Below are 22,022 nucleotides of genomic sequence, written 5' to 3'. Positions count from 1 at the left end.
GATGACCTCAGCTACAAAGAGACAGTCCCTCTGTTTTAGTGTGTTGTGTATAAATATCCATACAGGTGCTATAGAAACCCTCTCACCTGTCCTCCCTAGCACCGACACAGAGCTGTTGAGCTCCCCGCTCTTGGTTGTCACGGTAATGGTGAACACACGTCCAGGCATGAGCACGTTGAAGGTGCACTCCCTCATGTCACGGGTCAGGTCTCTCGTGGCAACCGTGGCATTGCCATGGCGGAGCTCCACGGCGTAGCCGTCCCTGGCTGAGTTGGGGGCGTGACTCCACAGGGCGCTGAGGGAGGTCTCGTCAGCATGGCGGATATGGAGCTCTGAGACAGGCTTAGGAGCTGAGAGAGAGAGAGGGAGGAGAGAGAGAGAGAGAGAGAGAGAGAGAGAGAGGAGGGAAGAGGGAGAGAGAGAGAGAGAGAGAGAGAGAGAGAGAGAGGGAAGAGGGAGAGAGAGAGAGAGAGAGAGAGAGAGAGAGAGAGAGAGAGAGAGAGAGAGAGAGATTAAGGGAAAGAGAGAAGGGGAGAAAGAAGGTTTGCAGAAATAGAGAGAACAATGAGATGAAGAGTCATGATGATGTCATGAGTTCTCTTATCATTCTTACTGATGCCAGTACTTTCTCCTACTCCATTATGTTGTTGTGTAGCCTACCTATTCCTCTGTGGCAGTACTCCACAGTGCCTTGCTCCCCAGTGCTCTCCACCATGACCCCAGCCCTGTAGGTCCTCCCAGGAACCAGTCCCAGGCCAGAGAAGGTGTACTCCACCACCCCTTTCTCCACGGTCCTGTTATCCAGAGTCTGGGTCCCATTTAACAGCAGCACCCTGTACTTATCCCAGTCTCCACCAGGGGGAGCCCACATCGCCTTCAGAGAGTTGGAGTCATCCAGCGCCTCCATAGAGAGTTGGGACACTTTACCTGGGACTGGGACGGAGAGAAGAAGAAAGACCAGTTAAAGGCACAGTCTGGAGTATTTCATGTTGTTCATTCATATTAGCAGCTCTCAAAAGGCAGGAAGTAAGAACCCTTAAGGCGTCAGCATGCTTCAGTTCGGGCTGGCGCCTTTCCGAACAAACCTGCTCGCATAATCCCTTAAAAAACCTTTGGTTAAAAGGTCTCTGACTTTCCTTGAGAAGTACAGTACCTGTTTGTCCATTTTGAGACGCTGTATATAGTCTAAAATAATCTAAAATAATTATCTTTGAATGACAACAAAGACTTTATTGAAGAATCCCTGCTGTTGACCAATCACCAGGGTTTTTCAGGTGTTTTGGCACCACATGTTTGTTCTGGAGGCCGACGTCGATAGTGAAAGTCCATAACTCGTCGTCGTCCTCCAGAACAAACATGTGGTGCCAAAACACCTGAAAACCCTCACCTAAGATCAAAACCTCACCTGAGAACAAAACCCTCACCTGAGAACAAAACCCTCGCCTAAGAACAAAAGCCCTCACCTAAGAACAAAACCACTCACCTGAGAACAAAACCCTCACCTAAGAACAAAACCCTCACCTGAGAACAAAACCCCTCACCTGAGAACAAAACCCTCACCTGAGAACAAAACCCCTCACCTGAGAACAAAACCCTCACATAAGAACAAAACCCTCACCTAAGAACAAAACCCCTCACCTGAGAACAAAACCCTCACCTAAAAACAAAACCCTCACCTGAGAACAAAACCCTCACCTAAGAACAAATCCCTCACATAAGAACAAAACCCTCACCTAAGAACAAAACCCCTCACCTAAGAACAAATCCCTCACATAAGAACAAATCCTTCACCTAAGAACAAACCCCTCACCTAAGAACAAATCCCTCCCCTAAGAACAAATCCTTCACCTAAGAACAAATCCTTCACCTAAGAACAAAACCCCTCACCTAAGAACAAATCCCTCACATAAGAACAAATCCTTCACCTAAGAACAAATCCCTCACCTAAGAACAAATCCTTCACCTAAGAACAAATCCTTCACCTAAGAACAAATCCTTCACCTAAGAACAAAACCCCTCACCTAAAAACAAAACCCCTCACCTAAAAACAACGTCCCTTATTAAAAACAAAACCCCTCACCTAAAAACAAAACCCCTCATCTAAAAACAAAACCCCTCACCTAAAAACAAAGTCCCTCACCTAAGAACAAAACATCACCAAATGTCATCATAATAAATGAAGGAACTCTTCTAAACTGTTTTTGCTGGGAAGCATGCAGGCGCCTTAACACGACAACACAATGGACTAATTCTAATTCCACTTGATTAATCCATGAATAGTAATCACATAGTTATGATCTTAGACATCATCGAGACACTCAACGAGCTCTTGCTGAACCCTTAATAACAGAGTGTTTAAATGAAACAGTCCCACTTGAGGAGAATTACCATCTCACCCCCTCCTTTATCCTCTTGGCTTTAATAGCAGAGGCCCTCTTCAACAGGAAGAGTGTTCCTCTCAACAAACTAAAGGCTTCAGTGTGTTTCTGAGAACACTAATTGTTAGCATGTTGGACCAGAGACAAGACGTTTTCCTGACCACAACACAGAGTTTGTCCTGGTCTACATGATGTTTTCCTGACCACGACACAGAGTTTGTCCTGGTCTACATTATGTTTTCCTGACCACGACACAGAGTTTGTCCTGGTTTACAAGACGTTTTCCTGACCACGACACAGAGTTTGTCCTGGTCTACATGATGTTTTCCTGGTTACGCCTACTGTCACCTGTGTTAGCCGAGGCAGTTGATTGGTTGGAGAGCTCTCCGCTCTTGGTGGCGACAGAAACCTGATAGGTCCGTCCGGGTGTCAGCTGGTGGAAGTGGGCCTTTGTGGTGTCAGATGACAGGGTCTTCTCCAGAGGGGTGGTTCCAGACGAGGACAGGGTCACCACTATAGAGTCCACATCACCCTGGGGTTGACTCCATGATGCCCTCAAACTGTCCTGGGTGTTATTGTTCTCTAGCTTCAGGTTGGAGACGGCATAGGGCACTAGAGAGGAAGAGAGAGGGGAGGAGAGAGAGGGTGTAGCGGGAGGGAGAGAGGGGAGAAGAGGGGAGGGAGGGGAGGATAGAGAGGGAAGGGTGGGAGGGAGAGGGAGAGCGATAGAGGGGGAGGAAGACAGAGAGGGAGGGGAGAGAGGGGAGAGAGACAGGGGAGGGAGAGAGAGGAGAGAGAGAGGGAGAGAGAGAGGGGGGTAGAGAAAGATAGCGGGAGAGAGAGAGCAAGAGGGAGGGAGGGAGAGATAGAGGGGAGAGAGCGGGGAGAGAGGGGAAGGGAGAGGAAGAGAGAGGGGGAGGGAGAGGGAGAGAGGGAGGGAGAGAGATAAATTCAATCCCTTTTAGACAACTTCTTGGACAAAATGTTTCACTGTAATAGTGAAGGTGTAAACTTCACTATTAGTAGAAAACCTAAACAGTATATTTGACCTCTCAGCTTCCCTATCAAAAAAAAAATGTCAAACAGGAAAATAAGAAAATGAACAACAATGAAAAATGGTTTGATGAATAATGCAAAAACCTAAGACAGAAAATTGAGAAACCTGCCCAACCCAAAACAGAGACCCAGAAAACTTGATCCTACACCTTCACTATGGTGAATCATTAAAACAATACAGAAATACACCACGGAAAAAGAAGGAACAGCATGTCAGAAATCAGCTCAATGTAATTGAAGAATCCATAGACTCTAACCACTTCTGGGAAAATTGGAAAACACTAAACAAACAACAACACGAAGAATTATCTGTCCAAAAGAGAGATGTGTGGGTAAACCACTTCTCCAATCTTGATGGAGCCCGTCTCAGCAAATAGCAAAAACAGAAATAAAATATAGTCTAATGTGAACTAGCTAACGTTGAACCTGGTTGGTTAGCTACCTGCAGATGCATGCAGGGTAGTAACGTTATGAGTTGGGATCGTGGTTCATTGTTTAGCTAGCTAGCTACCTGCAGTTCATGCAGGGTAGTAACGTTATGAGTTGGGATCGTGGTTCATTGTTTAGCTAGCTAGCTACCTGCAGATTAATGCAGGGTAGTAACGTTATGAGTTGGGATCGTGGTTCATTGTTTAGCTAGCTAGCTACCTGCAGATTAATGCAGGGTAGTAACGTTATGAGTTGGGATCGTGGTTCATTGTTTAGCTAGCTAGCTACCTGCAGATTCATGCAGGGTAGTAACGTTATGAGTTGGGATCGTGGTTCATTGTTTAGCTAGCTAGCTACCTGCAGATGCATGCAGGGTAGTAACGTTATGAGTTGGGATCGTGGTTCATTGTTTAGCTAGCTAGCTACCTGCAGATGCATGCAGGGTAGTAACGTTATGAGTTGGGATCGTGGTTCATTGTTTAGCTAGCTAGCTATCTGCAGATTCATGCAGGGTAGTAATGTTATGAGTTGGGATCGTGGTTCATTGTTTAGCTAGCTAGCTATCTGCAGATTCATGCAGGGTAGTAACGTTATGAGTTGGGATCGTGGTTCATTGTTTAGCTAGCTAGCTACCTGCAGATTCATGCAGGGTAATAACGTTATGAGTTGGGATCGTGGTTCATTGTTTAGCTAGCTAGCTACCTGCAGATTCATGCAGGGTAGTAACGTTATGAGTTGGGATCGTGGTTCATTGTTTAGCTAGCTAGCTATCTGCAAACACAAGACCCCACTTCATTTCAATAGAATGTTCATGATGTCACTGCGACAACTGTCGATAGATGAGCTGGTAAAATTCGCTCTGGATATCTATCTGATTTCAGAGCACTCAAATCTGTGTGCCAAAGCTCACTGACGAATTTACAAACACCGCTATTGCCGGTGTCAGTAAACGTTCAAATTGGCAGAACAGTTGCAGTCTCCACTTTGGATAACATGAAACCAGCCTAACCAGCTCTGCTAGGCGAGTAAAATGGTCAGAGTGGGTTCATTGTTTAGCTAGCAAGCCAGCCAACATTAACTGCAGATTCATGACAGGGTAGTAACCAGTTATGAGTTGGGATCAACACTGGTTCATTGTTTACAAACAGATAATCTGACAGCTAGCTATCTGCAACACACAGATTCATCTGACAACACACTGAGTTTACAAACAGACATTCTGATGAGTTTACAATCTGGGTTTATCTGACAACACACTGAGTTTACAAACAGACAATCTGACAACACACTGAGTTTACAATCTGACAACACACCGAGCTTATCTGACAGATGAGTTTACAAACAGACAATCTGACAACACACTGAGTTTACAATCTGACAACACACCGAGTAAATCTGACAACACACCGATTTACAATCTGAGTTGGGATCGTGAGTTTACATGACAACGTCTTAGTTTAGCTACAACGCTCTGAGTTTACAAACTGTCTGAAACGCTCTGACACAAACTGAAAAGACCGCCTGAGTTTACAAACTGACAACACACTGAGTTTACAAACGGACAATCTGACAACACACTGAGTTTACAATCTGAACACACGAGTTTACAATCTGACAACACACTGAGTTTACAAACAGACAATCTGACAACACACTGAGTTTAAAACTGACAATCTGACAACACACTGATGTCACAACACACTGAGTTTACAATCTGACAACTTTACAATCTGACAACACACTGAGACGAGTTTAGCTGGTAAAACTTCTGACAACACACTGAGTTTACAATGGAGTATGACAACACACTGAGTTTACAAACAGCAATCTGACAACACACTGAGTTTACTGTGTGCCAAAGCTCAATCTGACAACACACTGAATTTACAACACACTGAGTTTACAAACTGATGAATATTGCAAAACGGTCTGTCAGTACAAACTGACAATCTGACAACACTCTGAGTTTACAAACAGACAATCTGAAACACACTGAGTTTACAATCTGAAATCTGACAACACACTGAGTTTACAATCTGACAACACACTGCCAAACAGACAATCTGCAGAACAGTGAGTGCAGTCTCCACTTTGGATAACATGAAAACAGCCTAGTTTACCAGCAACACTCTGAGTTTACAACTGACAACACACTGAGTTTACAAACAATGGTGACAACACACTGAGTGTTTGCTCAGTTTACAAACTGACAACGCTCTGTACAAACTGACAACGCTCTGAGTTTACAAACTGACAACACACTGAGTTTACAAGCACAAACTGACAACACATCTGAGTTTACAAACTGAGTAAACTGACAACGCTCTTACAACACTTGGGTTTACAAACTGACAACGAGACTTCTGTGAGGTCAAACTGAACAACCAACACTGACAACGAGTTTACAATCTGTTTACAAACTGACAACACACTGAGTTCTGACAAAACTGACAACGCTCTGAGTTTACAAACTGACAACGCTCTGAGTTTACAAACTGACAATCTGACAACTCCACTTTGGACACTGAGTTACAAACAGACAATCTGACAACACACTGAGTTTACAATCTGACAACACTGAGTTTACAAACTGAGTTTACAAACAGACAATCTGACAACACACTGAGTTTACAATCTGACAACACACCGAGTTTACAATCTGACAACACACTGAGTTTACAAACAGACATTCTGACAACACACTGAGTTTATAATCTGACAACACACCGAGTTTACAATCTGACAACACACTGAATTTACAAACTGACAATCTGACAACACACTGAGTTTACAATCTGACAACACACCGAGTTTACAATCTGACAACACACTGAGTTTACAAACAGACAATCTGACAACACACTGAGTTTACAATCTGACAACACACCGAGTTTACAATCTGACAACACACCGAGTTTACAATCTGACAACACACCGAGTTTACAATTTGACAACACACTGAGTTTACAAACTGACAATCTGACAACACTCTGAGTTTACAAACAATCTGACAATCTGACAACACACTCTGAGTTTACAAACTGACAATCTGACAACACTCTGAGTTTACAAACAGACAATCTGACAACACACTGAGTTTACAATCTGACAATCTGACAACACACCGAGTTTACAATCTGACAACACACTGAGTTTACAAACAGACAATCTGACAACACACTGAGTTTACAATCTGACAACACTCTGAGTTTACAAACTGACAATCTGACAACACTCTGAGTTTACAAACAGACAATCTGACAACACACTGAGTTTACAATCTGACAACACACTGAGTTTACAAACAGACAATCTGACAACACACTGAGTTTACAAACAGACAATCTGACAACACTCTGAGTTTACAAACTGACAACGCTCTGTGTTTACAAACTGACAACGCTCTGAGTTTACAAACGACAATCTGACAAACTGAAACTGAACGCTCTGAGTTTACAAACTGACAATGCTCTGACAACACACTGTTTACAAACTGACAACGCTCTGAGTTTACAAACTGACAACGCTCTGCGTTTACAAACTGACAACGCTCTGAGTTTACAAACTGACAACGCTCTGCGTTTACAAACTGACAACGCTCTGAGTTTACAAACTGACAACGCTCTGAGTTTACAAACTGACAATGCTCTGAGTTTACAAACTGACAACGCTCTGAGTTTACAAACGGACAAACTGACAACGCTCTGAGTTTACAAACTGACAACGCTCTGCGTTTACAAACTGACAACGCTCTGAGTTTACAAACAGACATTCTGACAACACACTGAGTTTACAAACTGACAACACACTGAGTTTACAAACGGACAAACTGACAACACACTGAGTTTACAATCTGACAACACACCGAGTTTACAATCTGACAACACACTGAGTTTACAAACAGACATTCTGACAACACACTGAGTTTACAAACGGACAAACTGACAACGCTCTGAGTTTACAAACTGACAACGCTCTGAGTTTACAAACTGACAACGCTCTGAGTTCTGGATATCTACTCTGATTTCAGAGCACTCTCGTCTGTGTGCCAAAGCTCACTGACGAATTTACAAACACCGATGAATATTGCCGGTGTCAGTAAACGTTGGCTAAAAAGCGTAATTAAATTGTTGCCAGCAGAACAGTTGCAGTCTCCACTTTGGATAACATGAAAACAGCCTAACCAGCTCTGCTAGGGCGAGTAAAATGGTCAGAGTGAGGTGTTTGCTCAATTGTACTGGAAGTAGCTAGCAAGCCAGCCAACATTAACCAGTTAGCTTGGGTGCATGACTGTCGTTGTGAGGTCAGAACAACCCTACTCCTCGGCCAGAGCGTCCAGTGTGCGCTCTGAACGCTCCGAGTGCGAAAACGCTCTGAATGTACAAACGGACAATCTGACAACACTCTGAGTTTACAAACTGACAATCTGACAACACACTGAGTTTACAAACAGACAATCTGACAACACACTGAGTTTACAATCTGACAACACACCGAGTTTACAATCTGACAACACACTGAGTTTACAAACAGACATTCTGACAACACACTGAGTTTACAATCTGACAACACACCGAGTTTACAATCTGACAACACACTGAGTTTACAAACAGACAATCTGACAACACACTGAGTTTACAATCTGACAACACACCGAGTTTACAATCTGACAACACACTGAGTTTACAAACAGACAATCTGACAACACACTGAGTTTACAATCTGACAACACACCGAGTTTACAATCTGACAACACACCGAGTTTACAATCTGACAACACACTGAGTTTACAATCTGACAACACACCGAGTTTACAATTTGACAACACACTGAGTTTACAAACGGACAATCTGACAACGCTCTGAGTTTACAAACTGACAACACTCTGTGTTTACAAACTGACAACGCTCTGAGTTTACAAACTGACAACACACTGAGTTTACAAACTGACAAACTGGCAGCGCTCTGAGTTTACAAACTGACAACGCTCTGCGTTTACAAACTGACAACGCTCTGAGTTTACAAACTGACAACGCTCTGAGTTTACAAACTGACAACACACTGAGTTTACAAACGGACAAACTGACAACGCTCTGAGTTTACAAACTGACAACACACTGAGTTTACAAACGGACAAACTGACAACGCTCTGAGTTTACAAACTGACAACGCTCTGCGTTTACAAACTGACAACGCTCTGCGTTTACAAACTGACAACGCTCTGAGTTTACAAACTGACAACGCTCTGCGTTTACAAACTGACAACGCTCTGAGTTTACAAACTGACAACGCTCTGCGTTTACAAACTGACAACGCTCTGCGTTTACAAACTGACAACGCTCTGAGTTTACAAACTGACAACACTCTGAGTTTACAAATGCCCAGAGCACACTCTGGCACTGCAGATTAAATTTACACCCATAGTATAAACCAGCCTTTAGCCTTGTTTAATACATGGCCTCACATGTGAATCCTTAAGGAGATGGGCGGGGCTAAGGCTTAAGAGGGTGTGAACAATGATGAATGGGGGTGGAGACAAAGAAGATCTCTCCAGTAGGTGAACCAAAACATTCAAGGGCCATTTTCTCAAAAGTGAGATTAAGAGTTCATCAACTTTCAAAGCAGAATTACTTCCCCAATGTTCCTCAACCTCAGTGTATGATATTATCAGGAATATTGTATATAATAAATATAATAAATCAGGATATTATCAGGAATCAAGTGCAGGCCGTGTGAAGTGACAGTGTGAAGACAAGCACAAAGACAGGTGAAACAGATCAGGGCGTGTCACATATACCATTTTATAGCTCTGAGTCTCTACTTCTATCCAAAGTTTTTTTATTTGATTAAAAAAACACAATTTCAAATGTTGCTACGCAAGACCTAATCAAGCCGTTCGGTCACATATGACTGTCCTTGTCTATCAGTGTATCAGTGTTTTGTGACTTATCGTGTTTCATGTTTTCTGTGGACCCCAGGAAGAGTAGCTGCTGCTTCTGAAACAGCTAATGGTGATGATAAAAACGAATAAATAATGTCAGCCTAAGGCCTAAGGCGGAGGTTTACGATGGCTGAATATATTGCGGAAAATTCACACCGATCCTGGACAGTTAAAGAGTAACACAGGCTTGGTTGGGTAGGGACGCTGTTGGGAAAGAAAGCAGGCTTGGTTGGGTAGGGACTCTGTTGGGAAAGAAAGCAGGCTTGGTTGGGTAGGGACTCTGTTGGGAAAGAAAGCAGGCTTGGTTGGGTAGGGACTCTGTTAGGAAAGAAAGCAGGCTTGGTTGGGTAGGGACTCTGTTGGGAAAGAAAGCAGGCTTGGTTGGGGAGGGACTCTGTTAGGAAAGAAAGCAGGCTTGGTTGGGTAGGGACTCTGTTGGGAAAGAAAGCAGGCTTGGTTGGGGAGGGACTCTGTTAGGAAAGAAAGCAGGCTTGGTTGGGTAGGGACTCTGTTGGGAAAGAAAGCAGGCTTGGTTGGGTAGGGACTCTGTTAGGAAAGAAAGCAGGCTTGGTTGGGTAGGGACTCTGTTAGGAAAGAAAGCAGGCTTGGTTGGGGAGGGACTCTGTTGGGAAAGAAAGCAGGCTTGGTTGGGGAGGGACTCTGTTGGGAAAGAAAGCAGGCTTGGTTGGGGAGGGACTCTGTTGGGAAAGAAAGCAGGCTTGGGCCCTGGGTCCATACCAGACCCTAACACTCAGTCTTTCCCATACACTCCACAGGACGCGCCCTGGGTCCATACCAGACCCTAACGCTCCACAGGATGCAGGGAGCAGAGGAGAGGTTGGCACATTCCCATATTCTCACTATACCATTATTCGTGTGGGCTGATGACTATGTGAGAAGCTCAATGGTTAAAATTAATAGCTGATCACCGAAGCGCTTTCCTGGAATTTGGTGCAGTATGACTTTAATAGTTATAATGACATTTTTATATCTAAATATAGTGATGATCCTAACTTACAAATATGTTTTTATTTATTTATTTATTTCACCTTTATTTAACCAGGTAGGCTAGTTGAGAACAAGTTCTCATTTGCAACTGCGACCTGGCCAAGATAAAGCATAGCAGTGTGAACAGACAACACAGAGTTACACATGGAGTAAACAATTAACAAGTCAATAACACAGTAGAAAAAAGGGGGAGTCTATATACAATGTGTGCAAAAGGCATGAGGAGGTAGGCGAATAATTACAATTTAGCAGATTAACACTGGAGTGATAAATGATCAGATGGTCATGTGCAGGTAGAGATACTGGTGTGCAAAAGAGCAGTAAAGTAAATAAATAAAAACAGTATGGGGATGAGGTAGGTAAATTGGGTGGGCTATTTACCGATGGACTATGTACAATAGATGTTACGTCGCTGTTACAGATGCTGATGTCATCTAAGGAGAGTCCATTCCAATGAATCCCATTTCAAGACTGAATCCTTACCCGTCTGTATTTGTCTTGAGGTGGTACTCTGGCGTCCCCCTGCCTCCGTCACCATGGTGATGTTATACACGCGCCCTGGCACCAGGTCGGTGACAGTGTAGTCTTTAGCGGTGCTCTCCAGAGTCAGGTTCCTCACCACACCCACTCGGTCGGTGAGCAATAGCCTGAAGCGCTCAGTCCTCCCTGGGCCAGGCTGCCAGGAAACTCCCAGGCTGTCTGATGTCCCAGACACCTGTAGGCCACTGACTGTCGATGGACCTGAGCGATAGAATGGGCTGTCAGTGACTGAAACAAGATACCATACATCAAGCAAAGATTAAACAAAAGTCAAGTTGGCAATTCACTTATAAAGGTACATGTTTTGATATTCAAGCAAACACGTTTTTCAACTAAACTCAGCAAAAAAAGAAATGTCCTCTCACTGTCAACTGCGCAACTATTTTCAGTAATGTGTAAATATATGTATGAACATAACAAGATTCAACAACTGAGACATTAACTGAACAAGTTCCACAGACATGTGACTAGCAGAAATTTAATAATGTGTCCCTGAACAAAGGGGGGGTGGTCAAAATCAAAAGTAACAGTACTGCAGTGCATCTCCTCCTCATGGACTGCACCAGATTTGCCCGTTCTTGCTGTGAGATGTTACCCCACTCTTCCACCAAGGCACCTGCAAGTTCCCGGACATTTCTGGGGGGAATGGCCCTAGCCCTCACCCTCTGATCCAACCGGACCCCTCAACAGGACCCAGACGTGCTCAATGGGATTGAGATCCGGGCTCTACGCTGGCCATGGCAGAACACCGACATTCCTGTCTTGCAGGAAATCACGCTCAGAACGAGCAGTATGGCTGGTGGCATTGTCATGCTGGAGGGTCATGTCAGGATGAGCCTGGAAGAAGGGTGCCACATGAGGAAGGAGGATGTCTTCCCTGTAACGCACAGCGTTGAGATTGCCTGCAATGACAACAAGCTCAGTCCGATGATGATGTGACACACCGCCCCAGACCATGACGGACCCTTCACCTCCAAATCGATCCCGCTCCAGAGTACAGGCCTCGGTGTAACGCTCATTCCTTCAACGATAAACGCAAATCTGACCATCACCCCTGGTGAGACAAACCGAGACTCATCAGTTAAGAGCACTTTTTGCCAGTCCTGTCTGGTCCAGCGACGGTGGGTTTGTGCCCATAGGTGACGTTGTTGCAGGTGATGTCTGGTGAGGACCTGCCTTACAACAGGCCTACAAGCCCTCAGTACAGCCTCTTTCAGCCGATTGCGGACAGTCTGAGCACTGATGGAGGGATTGTGCGTTCCTGGTGTAACTCGGGCAGTTGTTGTTGACATCCTCTACCTGTCCCACATGTGTGATGTTCGGATGTACCGATCCTGTGCAGGTGATGTTACACGTGGTCTGCCAGTGCAAGGACGATCAGCTGTCTGTCCTGTCTCCCTGTAGCGCTGTCTTAGGCGTCTCACAGTACGGACATTGCAGTTTATTGCCCTGGCCACATCTGCAGTCTTCATGCCTCCTTGCAGCATGCCTAAGGCACGTTCACGCAGATGAGCAGGGACCCTGCGCATCTTTCTTTTCGTGTTTTTCAGAGTCAGTAGAAAGGCCTCTTTAGTGTCCTAAGTTTTCATAATTGTGATCTTAATTGCCTACCGTCTGTAAGCTGTTAGTGTCTTAACGACCATCCCACAGGTGTATGTTCATGAATTGTTTATGGTTCATTGAAAAAGCATGGGAAACAGTGCTAAAATCCTTTACAACAAAGATCTGTGAAGTTATTTGGATTTTTACGAATTATCTTTGAAAGACAGGGTCCTGAAAAAGGGACGTTTATTTTTTTGCTGAGTTTATATTGCCAAATTTGATCCAAAAGCAGTCACAATGTCAGGGCGGGATCACTTTCAGAACAATGGGTACATAACAGACAAGTTAGATGGCCAAAATAATAACTGTTAGACAACATCATCACCAGAGGAGTGGTGCAGAACTACACAGAGAACTATGTAGTAGGCCAGGGGAATGACAGGTCAGGGGAATGACCGGTCAGGGGAATGACAGGCCAGGGGAATGACTGGTCAGGGGAATGACCGGTCAGGGGAATGACCGGTCAGGGGAAAGACCGGTCAGGGGAAAGACCGGTCAGGGGAATGACCGGCCAGGGGAAGGACCGGCCAGGGGAATGACAGGTCAGGGGAATGACAGGCCAGGGGAATGACTGGTCAGGGGACTGACTGGTCAGGGGAATGGCAGGTCAGGGGAATGACAGGCCAGGGGAATGACCGGTCAGGGGAATGAGCGGTCAGGGGAATGACTGGTCAGGGGAATGACTGGTCAGAGGAATGACAGATCAGGAAAATGACTGGTCAGGGGAATGACTGGTCAGAGGAATGACTGGTCATAGGAATGACTGGTCAGGGGAATGACAGATCAGGAAAATGACAGGTCAGGGGAATGACTGGTCAGGGTAATGACGGGTCAGGGGAATGACTGGTCAGGGGAATGACGGGTCAGGGGAATGACAGGCCAGGGGAATGACTGGTCAGGGGAATGACTGGTCAGGGGGAATGGCAGGTCAGGGGAATGACAGGCCAGGGGAATGACAGGCCAAGGGAATGACTGGTCAGGGGAATGACTGGTCAGGGGAATGACACGTCAGGGGGAATGACTGGTCAGGGGGAATGACAGGTCAGGGGAATGACTGGTCAGGGGAATGACAGGTCAGGGGAATGACTGGTCAGGGGGAATGACAGGTCAGGGGAATGACTGGTCAGGGGGAATGACAGGTCAGGGGAATGACAGGTCAGGGGAATGGCAGGTCAGGGGAATGACTGGTCAGGGGAATGACTGGTCAGGGGGAATGACAGGTCAGGGGAATGACAGGTCAGGGGAATGACAGATCAGGGGAATGACTGGTCAGGGGGAATGACAGGTCAGGGGAATGACCGGTCAGGGGGAATGACAGGCCAAGGGAATGACTGGTCAGGGGAATGACTGGTCAGGGGGAATGACAGGTCAGGGGAATGACAGGTCAGGGGAATGACAGGCCAGGGGAATGACTGATGAACAACGCTGTTACACAATGTTTCATTAGGAGAGGAATGACAGCAGGCAGATCTTCACAGAAAGCAGACAGAGCTGCAGGTCTTTACTCTCTGAGAGGAATAACTGGGACTGTTACACTATGCCTCATCAGAGGTGTGGTGGTAAATTAAACTACACAGAGACTGATGACATTACTGTTACACTATGCCTCATCAGAGGTGTGGTGCCAGGACAGAACAGAACAACACAGCACTTCATAGAACTATGACCAGAACAGACCAGTAGAGAGACTCTGAGAACAGACCAGTAGAGAGACTATGAGAACAGACCAGTAGAGAGACTCTGAGAACAGACCAGTAGAGAGACTCTGAGAACAGACCAATAGAGAGACTCTAGGAACAGACCAGTAGAGATACTCTGAGAACAGACCAGTAGAGATACTCTGAGAACAGACCAGTAGAGAGACTCTGAGAACAGACCAGTAGAGAGACTCTGAGAACAGACCAGTAGAGAGACTCTGAGAATAGACCAGTAGAGAGACTCTGAGAACAGACCAGTAGAGAGACTCTGAGAACAGACCAGTAGAGAGACTCTGAGAACAGACCAGTAGAGACTCTGAGAACAGACCAGTAGAGAGACTCTGAGAACAGACCAGTAGAGACTCTGAGAACAGACCAGTAGAGACTCTGAGAACAGAGCAGTAGAGAGACTCTGAGAACAGACCAGTGGAGAGACTCTGAGTACAGACCAGTAGAGACTCTGAGAACAGACCAGTAGAGACTCTGAGAACAGACCAGTAGAGAGACTCTGAGAACAGACCAGTAGAGAGACTCTGAGAACAGACCAGTAGAGAGACTCTGAGAACAGACCAGTAGAGAGACTCTGAGAACAGACCAGTAGAGAGACTCTGAGAACAGACCAGTAGAGAGACTCTGAGAACAGACCAGTAGAGAGACTCTGAGAACAGACCAGTAGAGAGACTCTGAGAACAGACCAGTAGAGAGACTTTGAGAACAGACCAGTAGAGAGACTCTGAGAACAGACCAGTAGAGAGGCTCTGAGAACAGACCAGTAGAGAGACTCTGAGAACAGACCAGTAGAGACTCTGAGAACAGACCAGTAGAGAGACTCTGAGAACAGACCAGTAGAGACTCTGAGAACAGACCAGTAGAGAGACTCTGAGAACAGACCAGTAGAGAGATTCTGAGAACAGACCAGTAGAGAGACTCTGAGAACAGACCAGTAGAGAGACTCTGAGAACAGACCAGTAGAGAGACTCTGAGAACAGACCAGTAGAGAGGTGCATGGTGGAGATGGCGGAAGCAGATAGGATTGTTTCATGGCTGTTTAAAGTTCTCTGGCCACGGCTTCAGCCCCGGTCAGACCCCGAGCCCCCGCTAGCCCGCTGGGAGGGGATGATGGGAAGCGAGAGAGGAGAAAAAGGGGACCTTTTAGATGGGTGGGGAGGGGGGCAGGAGGCGAGCCCTGACTCCCTATTCCAGGCAGGCAGGCGCCCATTTGGGTGGGTACAGTGGTGCGTTAACGAGCCTCTTCTGTGGTGGTACTGACAGAATAGAACAATGACATTCTGGAATGCCAGAATGTCATTGTATTTTGTAAGACGTATTAACATGGCAAAGAGCAACCCCCCTTTTGTGGCTGATTTCACAGACAATGAAACTAGACTTTTTAATGTCTACAGTCACATTGGAGTGACAAGAATGCATTCATTTATTTTCTTCTAATTAGTTGTAATGTTAGTATGATACCTCTAGCCATGGATGATCTAAATGCCACTGTGTTATCTACACGTTTTGTGTGTTAAAATAGCTCGAGATAAGAAGTGATAGTCCAGCTGATGGGGGCATTGTGCCCAGAAAGGGGCGGAGTTTAGTATGAGGTATGTGTCGGGGGGCTAGGGTCAGTTTGTTATATCTGGAGTACTTCTCCTGTCCTATTCGGTGTCCTGTGTGAATCTAAGTGTGCGTTCTCTAATTCTCTCCTTCTCTCTTTCTTTCTCTCTCTCGGAGGACCTGAGCCCTAGGACCGTGCCCCAGGACTACCTGACATGATGACTCCTTGCTGTCCCCAGTCCACCTGGCCATGCTGCTGCTCCAGTTTCAACTGGCCTGGGCCCTAGGACCATGTCCCAGGACTACCTGACATGATGACTCCTTGCTGTCCCCAGTCCACCTGGCCATGCTGCTGCTCCAGTTTCAACTGGCCTGGGCCCTAGGACCATGTCCCAGGACTACCTGACATGATGACTCCTTGCTGTCCCCAGTCCACCTGGCCATGCTGCTGCTCCAGTTTCAACTGTTCTGCCTTACTATTATTCGACCATGCTGGTCATTTATGAACATTTGAACATCTTGGCCACGTTCTGTTATAATCTCCACCCGGCACAGCCAGAAGGGGACTGGCCACCCCACATATGCTCTCTCTAATTCTCTCTTTCTTTCTCTCTCTCGGAGGACCTGAGCCCTAGGACCGTGCCCCAGGACTACCTGACATGATGACTCCTTGCTGTCCCCAGTCCACCTGACTGTGCTGCTGCTCCAGTTTAAACTGTTCTGCCTTATTATTATTCGACCATGCTGGTCATTTATGAACATTTGAACATCTTGGCCATGTTCTGTTATAATCTCTACCCGGCACAGCCAGAAGGGGACTGGCCACCCCACATAGCCTGGTTCCTCTCTAGGTTTCTTCCTAGGTTTTGGCCTTTCTAGGGAGTTTTTCCTAGCCACCGTGCTTTTACACCTGCATTGCTTGCTGTTTGGGGTTTTAGGCTGGGTTTCTGTACAGCACTTTGAGATATCAGCTGATGTACGAAGGGCTATATAAATAAATTTGATTTGAATTTGAGGTACAACGCATTCAGAAAGTATCCAGACCGCTTGACTTTTCTAAATGATTTGTTACGTTACAGCCTCATCAATCTACACACACATACCCCATAATGACAAAGCAAAAACAGGCTGTCACAAAATGTCTGCAAATTTATTTTAAAGAAAACAAAGGAAATGATCAAATTTACATAAGTTTTCAGACCCTTTACTCAGTACTTTGTTGAAGCACCATTGACAGCGATTACAGCCTCGACTCTTCTTGGGTTTGACGCTACAAGTTTTGCACATCTGTGTTTGAGGAGTTTCTCCCATTCTTCTCTGCAGATCCTCTAAAGCTCTGTCAGGTTGGATGGGGAGTGTTGCTGCACAGCTATTTTCAGGTCTCACCAGAGATGTTCAATCAGGTTCAAGTCCGGGATCTGGCTGGGCCAATCAATGATATTCAGAGACTTGTCCCGAAGCCACTACTGCATTGTCTTGGCTGTGTGCTTAGGGTCATTGTCCTGTTGGAAGGTGAAGCTTCGCCCCAGTCTGAGGTCCTGAGTGCTTTGGAGCAGGTTTTCATCAAGGATCTCTCTGTACTTTGCTCCATTCATCTTTCCCTTGACCCTGACTAGTCTCCTAGTCTCTGCCGCTGAAAAACATCCCCACACCAGGATGCTGCCACCACCATTATTCACCGTAGGGATGGTGCCAGGTTTCCTCCAGAGGTGACGCTTGGCATTCAAGCCAAGGAGTTCAAACTTGGTTTCATCAGACCAGAAGATCTTGTTTCTCATGGTCTGAGAGTCCTTTAGGTGCCTTTGGCAAACTCCAAGCAGGCTGTCATGTGCCTTTTACTGAGGAGTGGCTTCCTTCTGGCCACTCTAGCATAAAGGCCTGATTGGTGGAGTGCTGCAGAGATGGTTGTCCTTCTGGAAGGTTCTCCCATCTCCACAGAGGACCTCTGGAGCTCTGTCAGAGGGACATCGGGTTCTTCGTCACCTCCCTGACCAAGGCCCTGCTCCCCAGATTGCTCAGTTTGTCCTAGCGGCCAGCTCTAGGAAGAGTATAGGTGGTTCCATACGTCTTCCATTTAAGAATGATGGAGACCACTGTTTTCTTGGGGATCTTCAATGATTCAGAAATGTTTTGGTACCCTTCCTCAGATCTGTGCATCTACATAATCCTGTCTCTGAGCTCTATTGACAATTCCTTTGACATCATGGCTTGGTTTTTGCTCTGACATGCACTGTCAACTGTGGGACCTTATATAGACAGGTGTGTGCCTTTCCAAATCATGTCCAATCATTTGAATTTACCACAGGTGGACTCCAATCAAGTTGTAGAAACATCTGAAGGATGATCATGGAAACAGGATGCACCTGAGCTCAATTTCGAGTCTCATAGCAAAGGATATTTCTGTTTTTTATACATTTGCAAAAATATCTAAAAACCTGTTTTCACTTTGTCATTATGGGGGTATTGTGATGTCATTAAGGGCTATTGTGATGTCATTATGGGGTATTGTGATGTCATTAGGGGCTATTGTGATGTCATTATGGGGTATTGTGATGTCATTAGGGGGTATTGTGATGTCATTATGGGGTATTGTGATGTCATTATGGGGTATTGTGATGTCATAATGGTGTATTGTGATGTCATGATGGGGTATTGTGATGTCATTATGGGGTATTGTGATGTCATTAAGGGGTAGTGTGATGTCATTAAGGGCTATTGTGATGTCATTATGGGGTATTGTGACATTATTATGGGGTATTGTGATGTCATTATGGGGCAATGTGATGTCATTATGGGGTATTGCGGTGTCATTATAGGGTATTGTGATGTCATTATGGGGTATTGTGATGTCATTATGGGGTATTGTGATGTCATTATAGGGTATTGTGATGTCATTATGGGGTATTGTGTCTAGATTAATGATTTTTTATTTTTTTTAATCGATTTTAGAATAAGGCTGTAATGTAACAAAATGTGGAAAAAGTCAAGGGGTCTGAATATTTTCGAATGCACTGTATGACTAGAGTCTGTTGAAGGTCTCAGTGTGATGTACGACTAGAGTCTGTTAAAGGTCTTATTATGATCAGACTAGAGTCTGTTAAAGGTATTATTATGATCAGACTAGAGTCTGTTAAAGGTCTCAGTATGATGTACGACCAGACTAGAGTCTGTTAAAGGTCTCAGTGTGATGTACGACCAGAATAGAGTCTGTTAAAAGTCTCAGTGATCACTGCCTCATTGCCTGTATCCGCTACGGAGCCGCAGTCAAACGACCACCCCTCATCACTGTCAAACGCTCCCTAAAACACTTCTGTGAGCAGGCCTTTCTAATCGACCTGGCCCGGTATCCTGGAAGGACATTGACCTCATCCCGTCAGTTGAGGATGCCTGGTCATTCTTTAAAAGTAACTTCCTCACCATTTTAGATAAGCATGCTCTGTTAAAAAATGCAGAACTAAGAACAGATATAGCTCTTGGTTCACTCCAGACCTGACTGCCCTCGACCAGTACAAAAACATCCTGTGGCGGACTGCAATAGCATCGAATAGTCCCCGCGATATGCAACTGTTCAGGGAAGTCAGGAACCAATACACGCTGTCAGTCAGGAAAGCTAAGGCCAGCTTCTTCTGGCAGAAGTTTGCATCCTGTAGCTCCAACTCCAAAAAGTTCTGGGACACTGTGAAGTCCATGGAGAACAAGAGCACCTCCTCCCAGCTGCCCACTGCACTGAGGCTAGGTAACACGGTCACCACCGATTAATCCATGATTATCGAAAACTTCAACAAGCATTTCTCAACGGCTGGCCATGCCTTCCGCCTGGCTACTCCAACCTCGGCCAACAGCTCCGCCCCCCCCCCCCTCCCGGCAGCTACTCGCCCAAGCCTCTCCAGGTTCTCCTTTACCCAAATCCAGATAGCAGATGTTCTGAAAGAGCTGCAAAACCTGGACCCGTACAAATCAGCTGGGCTTGACAATCTGGACCCTATTTCTTGAAACTATCCGCCATTGTCGCAACCCCTATTACCAGCCTGTTCAACCTCTCTTTCATATCGTCTGAGATCCCCAAGGTTTGGAAAGCTACCGCAGTCATCCCCCTCTTCAAAGGGGGAGACACCCTGGACCCAAACTGTTACAGACCTATATCCATCCTGCCCTGCCTATCTAAGGTCTTCAAAGCCAAGTCAACAAACAGGTCACTGACCATCTCGAATCCCACCGCATCTTCTCCGCTGTGCAATCTGGTTTCGAGCCGGTCACGGGTGCACCTCAGCCACGCTCAAGGTACTAAACGATATCATAACCACCATCGATAAAAGACAGTACTGTGCAGCCGTCTTCATCGACCTTGCCAAGGCTTTCGACTCGGTCAATCACCATATTCTTAATTATTGGCAGACTCAGTAGCCTCGGTTTTCGGATGACTGCCTTGCCTGGTTCACCAATTACTTTGCAGACAGAGTTCAGTGTGTCAAATCGGAGGGCATGCTGTCCGGTCCTCTGGCAGTCTCTATGGGGTGCCACAGGGTTCAACCCTCGGGCTGACTCTTTTTTCTGTATATATCAATGATGTTGCTCTTGCTGTGGGCGATTCCCTGATCCACCTCTACGCAGACGACACCATTCTATATACTTCCGGCCCGTCCTGACACTGTGCTATCTAACCTCCAAACGAGCCCAATGCCATACAACACCCTTCCGTGGCCTCCAACTGCTCTTAAACGCTAGTAAAACCAAATGCATGCTTTTCAACCGTTCGCTGCCTGCACCCGTGACTTCCTGACCAGCATCACCACCCTGGATGGTTCCAACCTTGGAATATGTGGACATCTATAAGTACTCTAGGTGTCTGGCGAGACTGTAAACTCTCCTTCCAGACTCATATCAAACATCTCCAATCGAAAATCAAATCAAGAGTCGGCTTTCCATTCCGCAACAAAGCCTCCTTCACTCACGCCGCCAAACTTACCCTAGTAAAACTGACTATCCTACCGATCCGACTTCGGCGATGTCATCTAAGCAAAATTGCTCTAACACTTTACCAGCAAACTGGTTGCAGTTTATCACACTGCCATCCGTTTTGTCACTAAAGCACCTTATACCACCCACAACTGCGACTCTGTATGCCTCAGTCGGCTGGCCCTCGCCATATTCGTCGCCAGACCCACTGGCTCCAGGTCATCTACAAGTCCATGCTAGTAAAGCTCCGCCTATCTCAGTTCACTGGTCACGATGGCAACACCCATCCGTAGCACGCGCTTCCAGCAGGTGTATTCACTGATCATCCCTAAAGTCAACACCTCATTTAAGCCGCTGCCCAGTTCTCTGCTGCCTGTGACTGGAACAAATTGCAAAAATCGCTGAAGTTGGAGACTTTTATCTCCCTCACCAACTTCAAACATCTGCTATCTGAGCAGCTAACCGATCGCTGCAGCTGTACATAGTCTATCGGTAAATAGCCCACCCATTTTTACCTACCCCATCCCCATACTGTTTTTATTTATTTACTTTTCTACTCTTTTGCACACCAATATCTCTACCTGCACATGACCATCTGATCATTTATCACTCCAGTGTTAATCTGCAAAATTGTAATTATTCGCCTACCTCATGCCTTTTGCACACAATGTATATAGACTCCCCCTTTTTTTTTCCTACTGTGTTATTGACTTGTTAATTGTTTACTCCATGTGTAACTCTGTGTTGTATGTTCACACTGCTATGCTTTATCTTGGTCAGGTCGCAGTTGCAAATGAGAACTTGTTCTCAACTAGCCTACCTGGTTAAATAAAGGTGAAATAAAAATAAAATAAGAGTGAG

The 22,022-nt window shown here is 45.7% G+C and overlaps 1 pseudogene; it reads right to left on the bottom strand.

The window, feature by feature from the left end:
• Positions 1–11,580, bottom strand: part of LOC115127719 (receptor-type tyrosine-protein phosphatase beta-like) — a 34,944-nt pseudogene extending 23,364 nt beyond the window's left edge.
• Positions 11,581–22,022: the final 10,442 nt, after the last annotated feature.

This window comes from Oncorhynchus nerka, unplaced genomic scaffold (assembly GCF_034236695.1).
Source record: "Oncorhynchus nerka isolate Pitt River unplaced genomic scaffold, Oner_Uvic_2.0 unplaced_scaffold_728, whole genome shotgun sequence".
In the NCBI taxonomy this organism is placed as follows: domain Eukaryota; kingdom Metazoa; phylum Chordata; class Actinopteri; order Salmoniformes; family Salmonidae; genus Oncorhynchus; species Oncorhynchus nerka.
This window is presented reverse-complemented; position numbering and strand designations above follow the sequence as displayed.